Raw genomic sequence first — 17,528 nt, forward strand, 5'->3', positions numbered from 1 at the left:
TTCCTTGCGTTGGTGTGGTGGAAAATGTTGTGTATTACTCGATTTAACGCTCGTACGTAGTTGTTCAATCATGGAATCATTCGCTTGCTCGGGCACCTATCGTATCAATATTAGCACGTTAGGTTAATCAACAACTTAGCCCTCTTGTAGAACAAATAACTATTGTACGATTGACTCCTAAATTGAGGGAGAGGTAAAAGTCGAATGCATTGGGAATTATCTAGACTGAATATACCTATTCTAATGAATACTTAAAACCTTTAGTCTAGAGTGTTAAATCTTTGCTTTATTGGAATGAGTTTAACCTCTCCCTTTGTATATGGACCAAAACTTTTATAAGATTCAATATTCAATGTCAATATTTTCATTTGAAATAACACAGTTTACAGTCAACTTTGCACAGTCCACTAATACTTAAGGGGCCCACTGATTAACAGTCCACCGGACGGTATCGGCCTGTCAGTTAGAACAAAATTTTGACAGTTCCGAACAACTGACAGGCCGATACCGTCCGGCGGACTGTTAATCAGTGGGCCCCTTTAATCTTACGTCTAATGATGAGTCTCAAAGTCAATGACTACGTACGTACGGGTACGTTGTTTTATTACTTAGATCCTATTAGATATGAGCGCCGATAGGCATATAGCCGGCGGCGGCGCGCCGGTCAAAATTGGTCGGCGGCGGCGGCGAATCGGCGGCGTGGCCTTGAAACACCTTCGATTAATAAAAAAAGAATTCAAACCAAAATTTTACCGAAAAAACATGTTTTTTCTGTAAGAAAGTTATGAAATAAATGCATTTTTTATTATCAAGGATAATTTATTGAATAATGGTACAAAAAAATTTTATATCGTATAAACTGTGGATAAGCGGTATCGCGCGGCATCAGAGGCGGTCTTAATCATGGCGAGGCTTTGGCCGGAAGATCTTAGCGAGGCCCTTATCTTTTGTGCTAAGTTAAAAATTGCAGATTGACTGTATCAGGGAAACGTCTTGTCGACAGCCCAAAAAAAACGAGCTCCGTCATTAACCAATATCGACCCAACAAAACAGATGTATGTCAAAAAGTGAGGCCCAACGCCGAGCTCCATGTAACACCGAAGACTTGATTTCGACGCCTCCCAATGCGAGGCCAGAGGATGAGCTGCAGGTAAGCATACAGCTAAGAATAAGCTTACGCCAAGTGTAAGCTTGGCTGACGGCTGAACGCCTGGAGCACCGATTGCGGCGATTGCTTCTGTGCGAGGCCGAGCTGCAAGAGAGCAGAGCGAGGGTGCAGGCCGATAAAGACTGAAGCCATATTGTTAAAGATCTGGAGCTTTCCTGAGGGCGCATTCGTGCGAACCAAAGGCCGAGCTGAAATGGAGCTAACATCGGATAAGGACCAATGCTCAAGCGTTTTAAAACAGGCCGAAAGTTGAGCTCCAAACAGGGCCAAAAACTTGCAGGTTCAGATAGCGGCTTAGTTCCATGCGAGCGATTTTTTCATTGTGATTGACATGTCTAGTGTATATATACAATCTATAAATATTGTAATGTGGAACGTTCCACAATAAAAATGGAAAGAAATCAGTATGTTTATTACAATGTTAAAATTGATATTAAATAATTTCGTTTGCCCCAAGACTAGTAGCGCGGTTACTAGACAGATAAGTTTGCATTTGCCTTCGATATTTTTGAATTATATGGGCCTAAAATATCTTTTGAATGCCTATAAACTATTCGAAGTGGCGCCGTTAATGATCTAAACTCGATTAAAAATATATTATCTGATTCTGAAAGTAGTAGTAACTACCAAGGTCACGCCGATGCCACGCCGATAGCGCAGCGTCGGCGGCGGCGGCGCGAAAATTTTGTCGGCGGCGGCGGCGCGCCGGCGCGGCGCTCATATCTAGATCCTATGGCTGGTTTTGCCATTGATTGTATAGCGATAGAACTATAGTCTATAAGAAGTAGATAAGAACGCATTGTGACGGTAGAAAGATATTGATTTTGATCTAACCTAAGCATACTATTTAAATAATATTTAAAATTATAATGGTATAAAAACATGTAAAATGGTTTCAAGTATCAATTTAAACAATGAGTCATACGCATCATTTTGTATTATCGAAACCTTGTTTTACAATTTCAGTAATTTCCTGTGGCCCTCTATCGATTATCAGCATAATCTAATTTCCTACTATTTCAAACTCGGGAAGCACTCGAGCCGAATCCGCTGAGTCACTATGGTTGGGTCCGGCTATTACTTGGCCAGTTATGCTAGGGCCTTATGCTGTAATAGCGTGCATGGCGAAAGGCTCAACTTATGATGGTCGGGTGCAACACGCGACACTCAGCCGGCAGCTCCAGAATTCCGAGCGCCCCCGCTCTTAGAACCGGTTTAAATGCACGTGCGTCATGAGTAAGATGCAGGAGACAGCGACCTGCTGATGTGAGGGATATTAGGTATTCGTGTTCTGTTGTGAGATAAAATAAAATTCATATATTAGTTGTACATATATTTATCATCTATTATATATACCTATTACTTTTGCTAGATAAAACTTTTGCTTTTGAAAGAATAAAGAATACAATATTGCATATGGCATCTATTCCGCCACACCAAATAAAAAAGGGCAGTAGACCGGATTTGTAAGCGCAAGCGTAATCGACGCCGTCCATGCAAGCAGAAGTTAAAAGATGCAAGTACGAATAAAAAACAAAAAAAAATAATCTTTTTATTTTCAATCAAGAGGTTATTGTACAATCAATCTTTCAGTTACAATCTCTATATTTGGAGATTATTTAAACTAAGCTTAGCCTTAATTATATGTAAACTTATATTGTTTTGTTACAGTTAGTTAGTGCTCCGTCCCTTAGTCAGTAAAGGAATAGTTTTCAAATGTTTCCATTTACAAATAGGTACCTATGTTATCTTATATCGATAGGAGATTCAAAATCCAGAGGATATTTTGAATCTTGAAAACACAGGAGTCGTCAACATACAACTGGTAGCGACTAAAGATTTGTAATGTTGAATATAAGCCTATTTCATATATTAAAGACGAGCCAAATGAAGTATATAGGTGGCTAGGTGCCCTCTCCATATTTGGTATGTACTCGTGTTTTCCAAAAAGCCTTTAAGTTGGGCCCCAGCGTCGTACCAACGACCTTGGTGCGAGCAGTTCTACTTCTACCCCTCGTACTGGTTGTAACGGGAGATTTGATTCATTACTTCACAAGCCAACACCCAGATCGTGTTTTTGTCTTTTATAACCACGAATTCCAATAAAGTTTGATATAGACTGAAATATTAAATAATTCGTATAGATTAATTGAGTTTAAATTAGTTGTGTGTTAGTATAATTTATCCTTCAGTAAAACATACAAATGTATGTCCAGGAAAAGTCGCACAACGCGTATTTTGAACGATGTAAATGTTTGAAGGTGACTTGAAATGAATTAGCGTATCGCCGGTCAGTTTCCTAATTCGTCAATTTTGCTGATTCAACAGTTTAATGATTAGACTGTTTCTTAATTCGCCAATTTCCTTTTTTGCCAGTTTCACTAAATTGTCAGAGCCCCTATTAAGCCAGTTTCTTGAGTCGCAAACTTCCTTATTCCTCAATTATCTTAAGTTGTCAGTTTTGCTATTTCGTCATGTTTATGATTTGCTACTTTTTTGGGGTTCCGTAGTAAACTAGGAACCCAGCTGTTTTTAAGGCGATCTTAAGGCGATACAAGACATATTTTTGTACTCGGCTAAAAGTCACGAAATGTAAGTTTAATATTTTTAAATCACATTGCCGTATTCTTTAAAAAAAAAACAGTCATGTCTTATTGACTGTACCTACAGGAGAATAGCAGATGACATAACTTTGTATGGTGTCGGATAATAGTTTTAAAATAACATTTAATAAGGTGACTAGAAACATCAATGAAGCATCAATAGGTTCATCTTTTGATTCTGCATCAAGCCTTGGTCTCTTGCTACTTGCCACACGACCCTGAAATCACCTTGTATATTTGATACACCGAAACCTGACCGAAACACGACTATAAGACCCTGGCAACTAGTGAAACTGGCGAATATAGAAACCGATTATCTAGGGGAAATTACCATTTGACCAAACTGACGAATAATTAAATTAGCACATAAGGAAACTAGCAAATTTACGAAACTGAAGCCTAGCAAAACTGGCGAAAGAGTAAACTGAAGGTTTAGGAAAATGACCCACTAGCGAAATTGTCAACCTAGTGAAAATGACCAGAAGGTAAACTGTTGAATCAGCAAAATTGACGAATTAGGAAACTGACCGGCGATACGCTAATTCCTTGAAATGAGTGATCTCAGTAATAATAAAAAAATAATTTCATACAAAATTTGTTCCGAGAGTACCTAAATGAAGCTTTGTCTCTTTCAAAACCTGGCTCCTTCATGCCACTCCCCCCCCCTACTTACATGTTTTTATTTTACGCGTGTATAGGTATACCTATACCATATGTCTATATGACAGAAGTGTATGTATGTACATAATGTTCATGCATATAATTAAATAAACAACATTCGGCCGCGTACAATTTAATTAAGAGACTAATCACACTCACAAATAAGTAATTTATATTAATGAGATTTTGATGTAATTCCGCAATTTAGGGAAAAGACTTTTTCATCACACTCGCTCGAAATAGTTATGCAACCGTTGTTTAAGAGAGGTCAAAAAAGATGAGTGGCGTGAGTAACAATTTGAGGCGAAGCTGAATATTGTTAATAAAGACGCCACGAGTATTTTTTGACTCAGTTAAAGACTAAGTTACCGTTGCATACACTAATTTCTACGACCAAGCATTTACTTTGAACTAAAATTGTAAATTTAACAAATATTTTTCATTCAAGAATCAAGAAGTATGAAGGGTACGGGCGGAAAAAGAATGAATGAAATTAAAAAAACATGTCTATAGTTCACTTATTTGTCAGAGATGACATTTAAAATAAAGTTGGCAACAATGTATTTCATTCAATATTTTTTAAGTGGTCATTACACGAAGTATCGAAAAAGTGCCAAAAAGATACTGCGTGTATGCACAAATGCTTTTTTGGGGAATAGACTAAAGACTTGTCTTGACAACTATTATAAGGTAGGGTTTTAAAGGTGTTTGCACGACCCTTTAAATGACAAATAAAAGTACGGAAGTAGAATAAAGATCTTATTTCATGCCTATATTGTTCCCGCGGAAGATATGTTTGGTAAAAAAAAAAATAGTAGTAGTAGTATAATTCATAGTTTTCATACGAGCCAAGTTGGTATAAACGAGCCTGACGTTTAATAGTTTGTCAAAGGACTGTCTCATTTCAAACATAGACAGAACAGCCGCAGTCTTAATTTCACTGACCCCCCGCGTTTCACAATGTACTATTACTATTATTAATTAGGTAATGGTAATTTGGTATTTAATACTGCATTATACGCTTATACAATTTTAATTAAAAGAGTTCATTACCTACTTATTTTTTCTTTGTCCAGCCTCTGGGTTTTATTACGTATTATAAATGCAATCTTACTAAATCGGGGACTGAGATTAGATAGTATCGAACGTTAGTTAAGGATAATCCGGGCTTTTTCAAGATCCAACCGCGAGAACGATACGCTAAAGTGGCTAAATAATAAATTATTATTTAATAAAATGGGTAAATAATAAATTATTATTTAATAAAATGGGTAAATAATAATTTATTATTTACCCACTTTAATATTTCAAAATTAACGCGATAAGCGTGGACTTCACAGCAACGTAAATCATAACTTTGATCCTCAGCAGCGTCCCGCGGGAGACAAAAGATAGTTCCCTTTTGTTCCGCCCTTTTATACGATTTTCTTATTTATTTCTCATTCATCGCAATGCCTAGCAAAGTTTTTGTAAAATATAAAAGATTTTCATCCACTTAATAACTTCGCGCAATTCAGGAAATTTTTGAGTAATAATCGGCAGTTCACTTTATAAATAGACGTATACATAGCTATGTTCCCGTGAGAAAGTATTAAACTAAGAAGTGTAGATAGCTGTGTGCGTGAAAATTATCAGTATATGTATCTAAAGGAAGCACAAAGGTATTCAATAAAAGGATCGGCTAATATCACTGTTTCTGAGTTGCATTGCGATTCGTAGAAGGCAGAGCTCACACGGTTTGGTCGGTGGGACGTGATCTCGTCTAGATCGTGCCAATCATGTTCGGGGCGCGTTCGCGGACGAGCCCCGTTGATCGAGACTATGTTCCTAGCTTATATCGGACGTGACACAATTTTATATCTGAAAACGTTACACCCAACACTTTCTTCGCCACCGTACCTAATAACATTTCTACTCTTCCTAATAACGTATAAAAGATATACTTACAAGTAATCTTACTCAATTCCCTATTGCTCACGAAGCTACATGAGTAGGTATTTCAGAGTTGAATGGTTATAATAAGAAATTTCTACACAATGAATGTTCTGCAATGTGTCAGCAATACCCATATGGATCGTAAATTTTCGTGGAGAAGTTACATGCTCGCTTTATTCGCTAAATTGCGAGGCAGGGGGGGGGGGAACTACACTATTTGCAGTAGTTATGTGATGGGAAATGAGGTAGAAAAGAGTTGTATTTAATTTTCACTATGTGTACGAAACTAACGGTAAGTAATTAAGGAGGTAAGGTACCAAAGAAGACCTTTCGTTATTTTTATTTTCTATTTTTCTAATGTTTGATATGAACTTGCGGTTTTGCCTTTGGTCACAGAATAAGTAATAGTATTATCATACAGAATGGCCACGCACCGCCCCGCCCCGACTCGGTTTACCTCGCCCCGCGACTGGCCGCGACATGCATCTGACGGACTTCTGGCATGCTCTCAGCAGAGCGACTTACGCACACATTCACAATGACGCGTGTACACAGACGTGCCGCGCACACATATAAACGCAAATCATTTTAGATGTATCACGTGTCCGCCCTGTGCTTTGGTACTAGCTAACTAACCGATTTTGATGTATAAAATGTCAATCGTTTGTTTTATATGATTTGAATCATACAAAGTTACATACATAAGCTACATGTTTAAGCAATTTCCTAAAAAAAGAGGTTTTAAATAATCCTTCCGAACCTTAGTCGTGTTAGAGTGTCTGCTCGCCGAAATGAAGTGGATAATAACAACCCTTAACTTTTTCTCTTGCAGTTTAAAAACGCGGGGTCATTTGGGCTGAAAAGGACCTAATAAGTGTTGAAAAAAAATTAACACATTTTTTTCACGTTTCAGGACAAAAATTACTTAATTCGCAACCGAAATATCTAGTTACAGTAATACAACTCAAATACCATGTCAAATAAACACTGATGATATGCTATTAACATATTCCCGACTTCATAATAATAATAATTTGCCATTGCCATAATTAAAAAGGTAGGTATAACCTAGGTTACATTCGATATGATAAATACTGTAGAACTTGGTTGCCTTCTTCGACCCACGCCGCAACCGCTTGCTATTCAAATTACGACGACAATGACGCCGAAACAACGAAATGTACTTTATGGAGTTTGCTGTCAATATCCGTTAGTTTGCTGTTCTTGCCGCTATTAACTAAATTTAGGATACATTTCGGGGAGTGTGCGATGGGATTACATAATCTAATCCCCCCATCTCCGTTCTGCCACACCGTGGGACTAGACGCGGACTTGCGTTTCACCCTTGCGTCGTTGCTCTGCCACTGATTCGTACTAAACGCTATGCATCCAGCTTTATCATGCGAACGGCTAAGGAGTGGAATTCACTTCCTGCAAATCTATTCCCAATCCACCATATCTTGGATCTTTTTAAATCGAGAGTGAATAAACATCTTTTAGGTAAGCATGTTCCATCCTAGACTGCATCGGCACTTACCATCAGGTGAGATTGTGGTCAAATGCTTACCTATTTCTAATAAAAAAGAAAAAAAAGGCCAATTTAAGGGCCGGTTGCTTCAAATCGCCGTAATAGTATTTTGTAAGTTACGTCCGGTAAAATCTGCTTACATGGGAACTTTGGCAGTATTCTGGGTGACATGTGGCTTTGAAGGTTTGTGAGTAAACAAATCTTATTAATTTAAATCGGTCTCATTAATGGAGGCGTTGAAATGAACGCATTTGGCATAGACTTACTAAGTTATTTACTATCATACCTACATAGTTGTCACATAAAATAACTCTATCTTTTAAAGTTTATTTTACACCATACGAGGCATTAGGCTGCTCTGCTTTCTAAGTACTAATATATTTGGGCTTATAACTACTTAAAAGTAACGTATGGTAGCACTTTAGCTCCACGTACTTACTGAAATCCGACCTGTTTAAGGCTCTTGAGAGCTCGAGCGTCCGGTCCACGGGTAATAACTTGGTAGCATGAAACAACGGTTCCAGGAATGTATGTATCTAACTTATTATTTAATTACCTTTGTAAGTAGAATATTTGTCATGAAAAGAAAAAAATAGGTATAACACTTGGGAAAAATGATAAGAGTCTGTGCAGAAAGAGAAGAGTCGTGGAATATAAGGAAACCAATACATTCTATGACTCTTTCTCTTTCCGCACAGACTATCAATAATGCAGGGTGGCCAATTTAGAGGTATACAACTTTTTTTGCCGCCATTTTATTTTGGCGGTAAATATGACAGTTATTGCATGAAAATTCGTTTGTGTAGATACGACAAATTTATTATGGAGCGTTTTACGACGGAACAACGTGTTTTAATCATTAAAAACAATAGAAACATTAAAATAACGTTTCCCGGTCGATTAATTTCGAGAAACGGTGACATTGACTGGCCCCCAAGATCGCCTGATTTAACAGCTCCTGACTTTTTCTGTGGGGATATCTAAAGGGACGTGTCTATGCTAATAGGCCAACGAACCTTCAGCAATTAAAACAAAATATTCGAAACACTGTCGCTGAGATAACGCCAGAAATGTGTGAAAAAGTGATGAAAAACGCGATGAAAAGGGTTCGCATCTGCCATGCTGCTGGTGGACATTTGTCTGACATTAATTTTCCATGTGTAATTGCTGACCCTACATATTATATTTAACAAGGAATACTTAATATTTTTTATGTTTTATAGAATAAAATTTCAAAAATAAAGTGTATACCTCTTATTTGGCCACCCTGTATGTGAAAGAAAATGAACGCAAAAAATAACTGAAAGTCTGATTAATAGATAGAGAATATACTTACATACCTACATACAGGGTGCTTCCTGTAACAGGAGCAATAAATTAAACTAAAGGCTGTACTCCTCAAACTGATCAACAATTGTTCAGCAACTTAAAAAAAAAATCCTTTACACTTCTTCTTTTTCATACAAAATAAATATTGCCTTCAATGTACGCTGACCTCAGTGTGTTTGACGTTGCTTGTTACGCTTTAAACATAACAAAATTTGCAATACATCGCGTCTTAGAATAAACTTAAAAGTGTAATAAAAATCAAAACATGAGTTATTTTCAAAAGTTGCTGATGAACAAATGTTGGTCAGTTTGAGGAGTACAGCCTACAGTTTAATTTATTGCTCCTGTTACAGGAAACACCCTGTATATATTTTATCTACAGCCATCGGAGCTCTTTTAATTAGGGGGTATTCGAGGCGAGCCCGCTTCTTCATTAAGAAGCAAACCGAAGTGGTCATAAAATCGGAAGTTAGTCTTGAGTAATTCGGAAAGCCTTTAAGTAGAAATTCGATATTTATTTCTCGGTATTATTTTCTAAGACAAAACAAACAAGTGAAGCAGGAAAAGTCTGTCCGTTTAAATATTTTTACAGTACATAAAGGGCTACTTTTCCGCACTAGTGCGTAAAATAGCACTTTTCGTGCGTATGTCGAAACTTTAAAGTGCCATTTGTACTTAGAGATGGGTCGTGGGTATTTACCCAATTTACCCACCCAGGTAAATACCCGGTAAATACCCATCTACCCGGTATTTACCCGTATCTACCCAAATGGACGGGTAGATTCATTTCTTATTGCACATGTCGAGTTGTGTTAAAGTGGAGATATAAACCAAGTTAATGGTTGTAATTAATGTGTGTCATTTAAAATGAAAAGGTTTAGTGAAACCTGCAGTTGTAACTAAGGATTTTTTAGTACACTTTTGATAAATATTAAAAAAAGACCGTCATATGAGTATTTTTTTTAGATTTTAGTAAATTATCATACTTATACGTTGATAATACATATTCGAACTTTAGTCGGTGGGGGGTGTGGTTGGGGGAGGGGGGTAAAAGTGAACGTTTTCATATTCCTTGGAATCCGTCATTAATATCGAAAAGTGTTGTATGTACAAACTAAAGTACACAGAATTTTCTACAAAAAAAAAGGTTATAATATACATTTTTGTCGTAAAACTAACTGTATTTGACTTATGAGCTTCCCAAGTTGTGACACTGCACAATTTTTTTTTCTTATCATTCATAAGTAGTCTTTATTTTCATCTTTCTAATGTATATTAAAAGCGTTATAAAACATTTCCGGAAGCCAGGGAATGATTTTACACGATATTCATAATTTGACTTAAAATATGTTAAAATCGAACTTCACCTCATAGCAACCTTTTCGTAATTAGTTTGAATATACATTTTATGTAACATTATAAAAAAATACTTAAATTAATCTTATTTATACTCACATACCATTAAACACATCAAATTTAGAAGAAAAACGAAAATACCCGCGTATTTACCCGCGGGTAGGTAAATATCGGGTATATATATACCCGCTCTCGGGTATTTACCCGGGTAGTTACCCATCTCTATAATTGTACTGTAAAACGTTGTTCGATACACGTGCGAATAGGTAATTCGCAACTCGTGTCGATTTAAAACACTCCCTTCGGTCGTGTTTTAATTTATCGCCACTCGTTTCGAATTTCCTCTTTTTCGCAATTGTATCGAAAATAACTATTTTAATACAGTTGCTCAAAAAGTGCTACTTTACGTAGCTGTTTAGCGTTCGCAAAGTTGTTTTTTGCGAACTAGTGCTTTTTACTTTTCGATTTTTTTTAAATTTAATTCTGACCGTAATTCGATACGTCCACACCAGGGATGTTGCGAACATCCGCAATCCGCATCCGCAACCGCGGAACTTCCGCATTATTTTCAACATCCGCATCTGCATCCGCATCCGCATAAAATCGATGCGGAGCTTATGCGGATGCGGATGTCGAACAAGTCGGTACAGGAACGTCTTAGCGGCGGCGTAAGTGCTAGGTAATTTCGTCATTACCTATAACGAAATCGTCTAGATCCAGAAAAGTCGGCCAAGTAACTGTTTAATAAATATAACGCACCTATATTCTTGCTCAAATACTAAAAGTTTCGTTTTTTTTTAATAAAAAAATACTAAAAATGTAATATTTGACGTTTTCTGAGTACCTAATCTTGACATCCGCATCCGCATCCGCATCCGCGGATGTGAGCCTCTAAATATCCGCATCCGCATCCGCATCCGCGGATGTCAAAAAATCTGCATCCGCAACATCCCTGGTCCACACCAAAAAGTTAAGATGATCAAAAACTTTATATATTTTTATTTTGACATTAGAGTCAGACATATATTACGTACAAAAAGTATTGTTACACGATATGAAGAAATTATTTATTTGTTATTATATAAATAAAACGTTATATACTTGGTCAAGCAGATCTTGACAGTAGAAAAAGGCGGCAAATTTGAAAAATGTAGGCGCAAAGGGATATCGTCCCATAAAAAATTTGAATTTCGCGTCTTTTTTTACTACGATACGATTTTTTAATATAATACGATATTTCACTAAAATACTTTTTTATTACCTATTGGGCTAAATGGAAAACTATCATTGCCAAGTTGGCTGTCGTTAACAGAAAAAATTAAAAAGTAAGACCGGCGCCCGCTATTTTCACTTAAAATTTAGTTGTATCAAAATAATTAACTTAAATTGCAACTGTAAGAGTGTTTTTGTATGAAATGACTTAATGTGATTAATTTTTGTAATGTAAATCAACGCGGAATGTAGTTTGTAGTGCTGAATAATATATAATATATTATTGTATATTATAATGATATTTCATTCCAGTTCAAGCGAAAATTCAAGTGTAATTCTCATGTAACCAATTTGTTTTATTGTGATTTTTTTGCAAATGTATTAAAAAACGTCGTTCAATCTACGTGTGTAAGTGTTATTATTTACTTGTCCCTTGTCTTTTATTCGCCTACGGCTCATAAAAGACATCTCGGGACTTATAAACTAGTGGCTCTGTGAGCTGTAGACCTCGCGAGCAGAGCTTAAAATAAAACTGAATAAATGTATGGCAAAAATATTTATTAAAATATAGGTATAGTACATGTAATATAAACAAAAAATTAAAAACTACATAAAGCTACAAACAAAAATTAAACGAATACGCTTAACCCGCGCTTGATAAATAAAAAATACGAAATTTTTCATTTTTTTCAAAATAAAAAATAAAATAAAAAACAACTATACGAAATTCAAGTATAAAAAAAATACAAAAAGTTATGTAGCAGTATACAATTACTGGGGATGGAACCAGGGACCTGCCGATGCAAACAAAAAAAGCGAACGTTTGCAAAATACGCTATTATAGTTCTTACTAAAGCTGACGAAATTTAGCTACTCATTCTCAAGTAAAAACTAAATATCTAAATACCGCCAAAACCAGCGATACAAATTTTCTGAATTTTTGGCCATTTAATCTATAAACATCTCAAAAATAACAAACTCGTATGATACCGATACGACTATTTGTTTAGGCGGGAGCTATGACGACTCCGCCATTTTGAAAAATTTCCAAAAACCGGATCGACAAAAATTTTTTATTTAGTCATAGAATTCGGTCACAAAATTTCACGAAAATCGGTTAAGAATTGCGACCTGTAGAGGAGAACATCCGGACATACAAAAGCAAAATGCCCGAGTCAAAACGTAGACCTTCGCAACGCTTCGGTCAATAATAACACATTTTCCACACTTGCATTGAAATGTACTATACTGTTTAGGAAATTTCTGCACTTATCTACGCGTGTAATTTGGAACCGGCGTCATAAGTTGATACTGGCAGTACTTAAAAGAGTCTACCTGTGAAATTCGAATTTATATTGCGACAAACTATTTTTTATTAGGACCTAGCAGCTGGGGACTCAGTAGGGGACTGACGCGTTATTCGTGGACACTCACTCCTCAAAAATTCATGTAAACTATTAATTTGTGATGTATGAGAGGGTCAAGATAAGTCTATAATGTATCGCATAAAAAGCGTTTGTTCGGATTTATAGTTTTCCGCATTACAGTAGTGTTGTACAGGTGTTTGTCAGGAAATCGATTACTCGATCGATAATATTTGTCGCATTAGAGTTCTATTGTACAACTACAAAACTAGTGCCCGCGCCAATTGCTGGGATTAGTTGCCAAGCGGACCCCAGGCTCCGATGAGCCGTGGCAAAATGCCGGGACAACGCGAGGAAGATGATGTTAAAAGTTCTATTGTACAAGCGTTCTGTCGAGCAACAGTGTATCGCGATACCGATATTTCGAACAAACATTAATCGGGAAACCGATTTGTCGAGCAAACATTTAAATTTTAATGGCAATTCCGATCTTTCGAACAAACGTTCATCCCAAACCATATTATCGAGCAGCTTATTTCTATTCCGATCTTTCGAACAAACGTTTCATGGCAAAAACATTCTGTCGAGTAACATTCTATCGAGTTTCGATTTTTCGATCAAACGTTCGTCGCAGAGCCGTTCTGTCGACTAACAGTTTATCACAATAGCGATTTATCGCACATTGGTTAATCGCAGGTTTGTAACTTGAATGAACTTGAATTTCTAAGCCTGTTATTACTGTTATTACTACACAAATTACCAATTCTCGTTTTTGCTAAACGACTTTGAGGCAATGTATGTAGATTTCTACATTCTCATAAACCACGACTCTATTAAAAATTTATTTATGCAAAAGAGGTGGTGGTGATTCCACTGACATTAAAATGGCCACGGAGGTACAAGATTACTAAAGCTCCTGAATGACCTCGTGTATATCCCTTAACCTTAATCTGTAAACACAGCGAACCTTTCTAGTTAAGACTTACAAGGGTCGCCAACGCTTAAGTGAACTTTAAAGGTATTAGAAGTGCGAAATTGTTAATAGGCTACATTGGCTAGTTAAGCCCACTTGCACCATTTAAATAACCCAGTGTTAACCGGTTAAACCTAGAGTTACCATGGTTATGGTGAGTACAATTTGACACTGGCTTAACGGTTTAACCACTTAACCCCGGGTTAGTGGGATGGTGCAAATGTGCCTTAGTGTCTACCAACTGCACAGGTCAGGTTAGCTGTAGCCGTAGCTCTATATGCTAATAAGTTAGCAACGCGTCTGCAACGTAAGTAAAAATGATGATACGCGTGCTCGTTTTGTCATAAAAATCATCTTCAGTGCGCCTACGGTGATCGTTTTATCGGCCGTTACCAAGTTAATATTCTGAATGTTACGATAAAGCCCGAATAAAAAATGGTATGTCATAGATTCTCCGCTTTATAGGCTCAGACGCTCTGCCTGCTCTCAATATGAGTCTATTATTCGATACTCTGATGGTATAATTATTGAGTAGCAAATTTAATAGTATAACGGTGATGACCTTATGAGCAAGATGTAACTAGATGCCCACTTTTTTTATTGTTTTTGACAAATATCAACTACGTGTTTCATGTACCTACCTACTTAACAGTTGTAACTGTAACTGACATACACGTACCTAAATTCTCCATATAAACAAAACAATAAAATGGCCCGTACTTAGCTCTCTTGTCGGTAATTATGATTCAAGTCTGCTGTGGAGCAAATATTGGAGTAAAGTAGCGCCATTTTACGTTAAGAAATTCGAAGAAACTTCCAGAAAAACCGAAAACAGTGACAAAAGAAAAGGAGATCAATGAAACGTTACTGTGACAGCGGTCATTTGTACGGTCGGTATTGCTTTAAAGGTCGCCTTTGCGTGGGTACTATGTGACATTTTAGTTAGGAAAATACGAGTATAGACAATTATAAAGAATTTCTTTCTACTAATGGTTACACGCATAGCTTGTGGCCTTTATTCTACCAGTGCAACAGATATTCGCCCGCACGTGGACGGGGTGGCCACTTTGCATAAATCACGTCACTTTCGTTGTCCAATGTAATTAGTCCAGTGTATCCGGTAATTCGAGCATTTTTTTTAACAATAATAATAATTTAATTATGATTTTTGTATAAATTGTATTATACAGGTGTTGTCATAACTCGAGCCAATAATTAAAACATATTTTATACTCCTCAAACTATAAAACTTTTGTTAAACAACTTTTAAAAATTATGAATCCTTTAGACTTCCTCTTTTCATACAAAATAAATATTGCCTTCAAGGTACGCGGACATCAGTGTATTTGACGTTGCTTAGTACGCTTTAATCATAACGAAATTTGCAATACATTGCGTCTTAGAATTTAAACTTTAAAGTGTAATAAAAATCAAAATACAGGTTATTTTTAAAAATTGCTGAACAAATGTTGGTCAGTATGAGGAGTATAACCATAGACTAGGAATCCTCTAGACTGAGCATAGTAACGCTACCCCCTCTGCCACTTATACGGTAGTTTTACTCCATCTTCGAGTCAATCCCGTGCCGTGAGTGGTCCGTGTCTTTGAACGGACCAATCACGGCACGGGATTCGCTCACCTCGTTCCCCCGCACCCCCGTATTTTTGGCAGCATCGGTTTCATGAAATAATTGCTCTAAACTCAGTCTAGAGGATTCCTGGTCTATGAGTATAACCTACTGTTTAACTTATTGCTCCTGTTACAGGAAACACTCTGTATAGACCCTAAAAACTAAACACTAATCTCAATACATTATGTAAATTTCGACTGTCTAAAGTGAAAACAGAGAACCGGGGCATTGTTTGTTGGTCGTCTGTTGTGTTTTACTTAGGAACAGAAAGGGCAAGCTTGAGGGTTTCTATCGTGAAATATTAAACCCGAATAGGATTAAGGATAATTAAACTTGTAACAACAAACGGCGTTATTCATAAACGTAAGCTAAATTAATCAGCTGATGATCATCGTTTGTCCCTCTCTATGGCATAACGACAGATAGGGACAAACGACGATCATCAACTGATTAAGTTAGCAGCCGTTTATGAATAACCAAAATGCCAAAAATGTTTAATGCTGCTTTCGTTGAGCCACATAAGATTTTTGATTTATAATATCCTGAATATCTAAAGTAATAAACAGACAAGTGCGCATTTTCTTTTTTTTTAGGAAGACGGGTCTGCTAATTTACTTACTTCGCTAAACCTAACTTTACTATGTATAGTATAGCTATAAGTATATATACTGGGAAATAATTTACTGGATTAGTATTGGACGCGCTCGCATCGAAGGCATTGCTAGCTCCTGGAGCACTGACCTTATGCAACCTTGCGACTAATGATTTCATTTAGGTAAATATTTAACGTTTTTTTTTTAAATCCTTATTTTTTCTTTGATTCTTGGCTTTTAGGAATCAGGGTCAAAAATATGTACATATTTCTTTACCAATAGTATTTATCTCTTATTTAGCTAGTTGGTCAAACCAAATTTGTCAGTAAATAAAAACAAAAAAAAAATATACTCATCCTTTCTTCTGAGTGCTAGTACTAGTGTAAGACAAATATAGTGTGATTATCTCTGCTCTGTCTATGTTTGAAATGAGACAGTCCTTTGAGAAACTATATTTATTGAGTTAAGCTAAATGAAACTGTTACATATACACAATTTTTTTTCTATTCAGTTTTTTTATTCTCTCGGTTCTTATTGTTACGCGGAGTTTAAAATTTTAAATTTTTCATGTCAAAAGTGAATCCGTTATTGTCATAATGGTCGTAAATTCATAATAGACTGTCATCGCATATTTCCCCTGAATTGTATATTTAAATTTCGAATGGACTTAATAACCAGGATATCCACATCTGTCAGTTCATAAGCATCTCTACACTTGCCCGTGACCCATTTGTGCCAGGGTCAATAACCTTATACCTCGCAGTGGTTCCACGCCACGCGAGGCGCGTTAACGAGCTCAATTAGGGAATGACGTCACTGGTGCAACAATAGGGGTTCGGTTTTGAATGCATTTTATACGAGCTTTATGTGTTACCCCTTAGCGGCCACGGTGTATTGATCCACAACAAACAGGAACAATGCCTAGCTGGAAATATAATTATGAAACATTATACCTACCTATTATTCTACGTAAGATGTCCTGTATTTCGCGGTAGCTATCATTTTGAACAATGTTAGTATTTTCTGTATAGACTAAGTATATAGTTGATGTACGTATTGATAACAGTTATATCGATATTTCATTTTTGTCACTCCCTCGGATTTGCTAGAAAAACTTAGATAAGGATAAGGATACCTCCGGATCTATATTCTATAACCGTGACGTTTGTTACAGAGT

The 17,528-nt window shown here is 36.6% G+C and overlaps 1 protein-coding gene across 1 annotated transcript in view; it reads left to right on the forward strand.

Moving 5' to 3' along the window:
- LOC134661454 (carboxyl-terminal PDZ ligand of neuronal nitric oxide synthase protein) overlaps positions 1–17,528 on the forward strand; it is a 212,510-nt gene that overhangs the window by 16,970 nt on the left and 178,012 nt on the right. The gene's annotated exons all lie outside the window — the stretch shown is intronic.

Source organism: Cydia amplana, chromosome Z (genome assembly GCF_948474715.1).
Source record: "Cydia amplana chromosome Z, ilCydAmpl1.1, whole genome shotgun sequence".
Lineage (NCBI taxonomy): Eukaryota > Metazoa > Arthropoda > Insecta > Lepidoptera > Tortricidae > Cydia > Cydia amplana.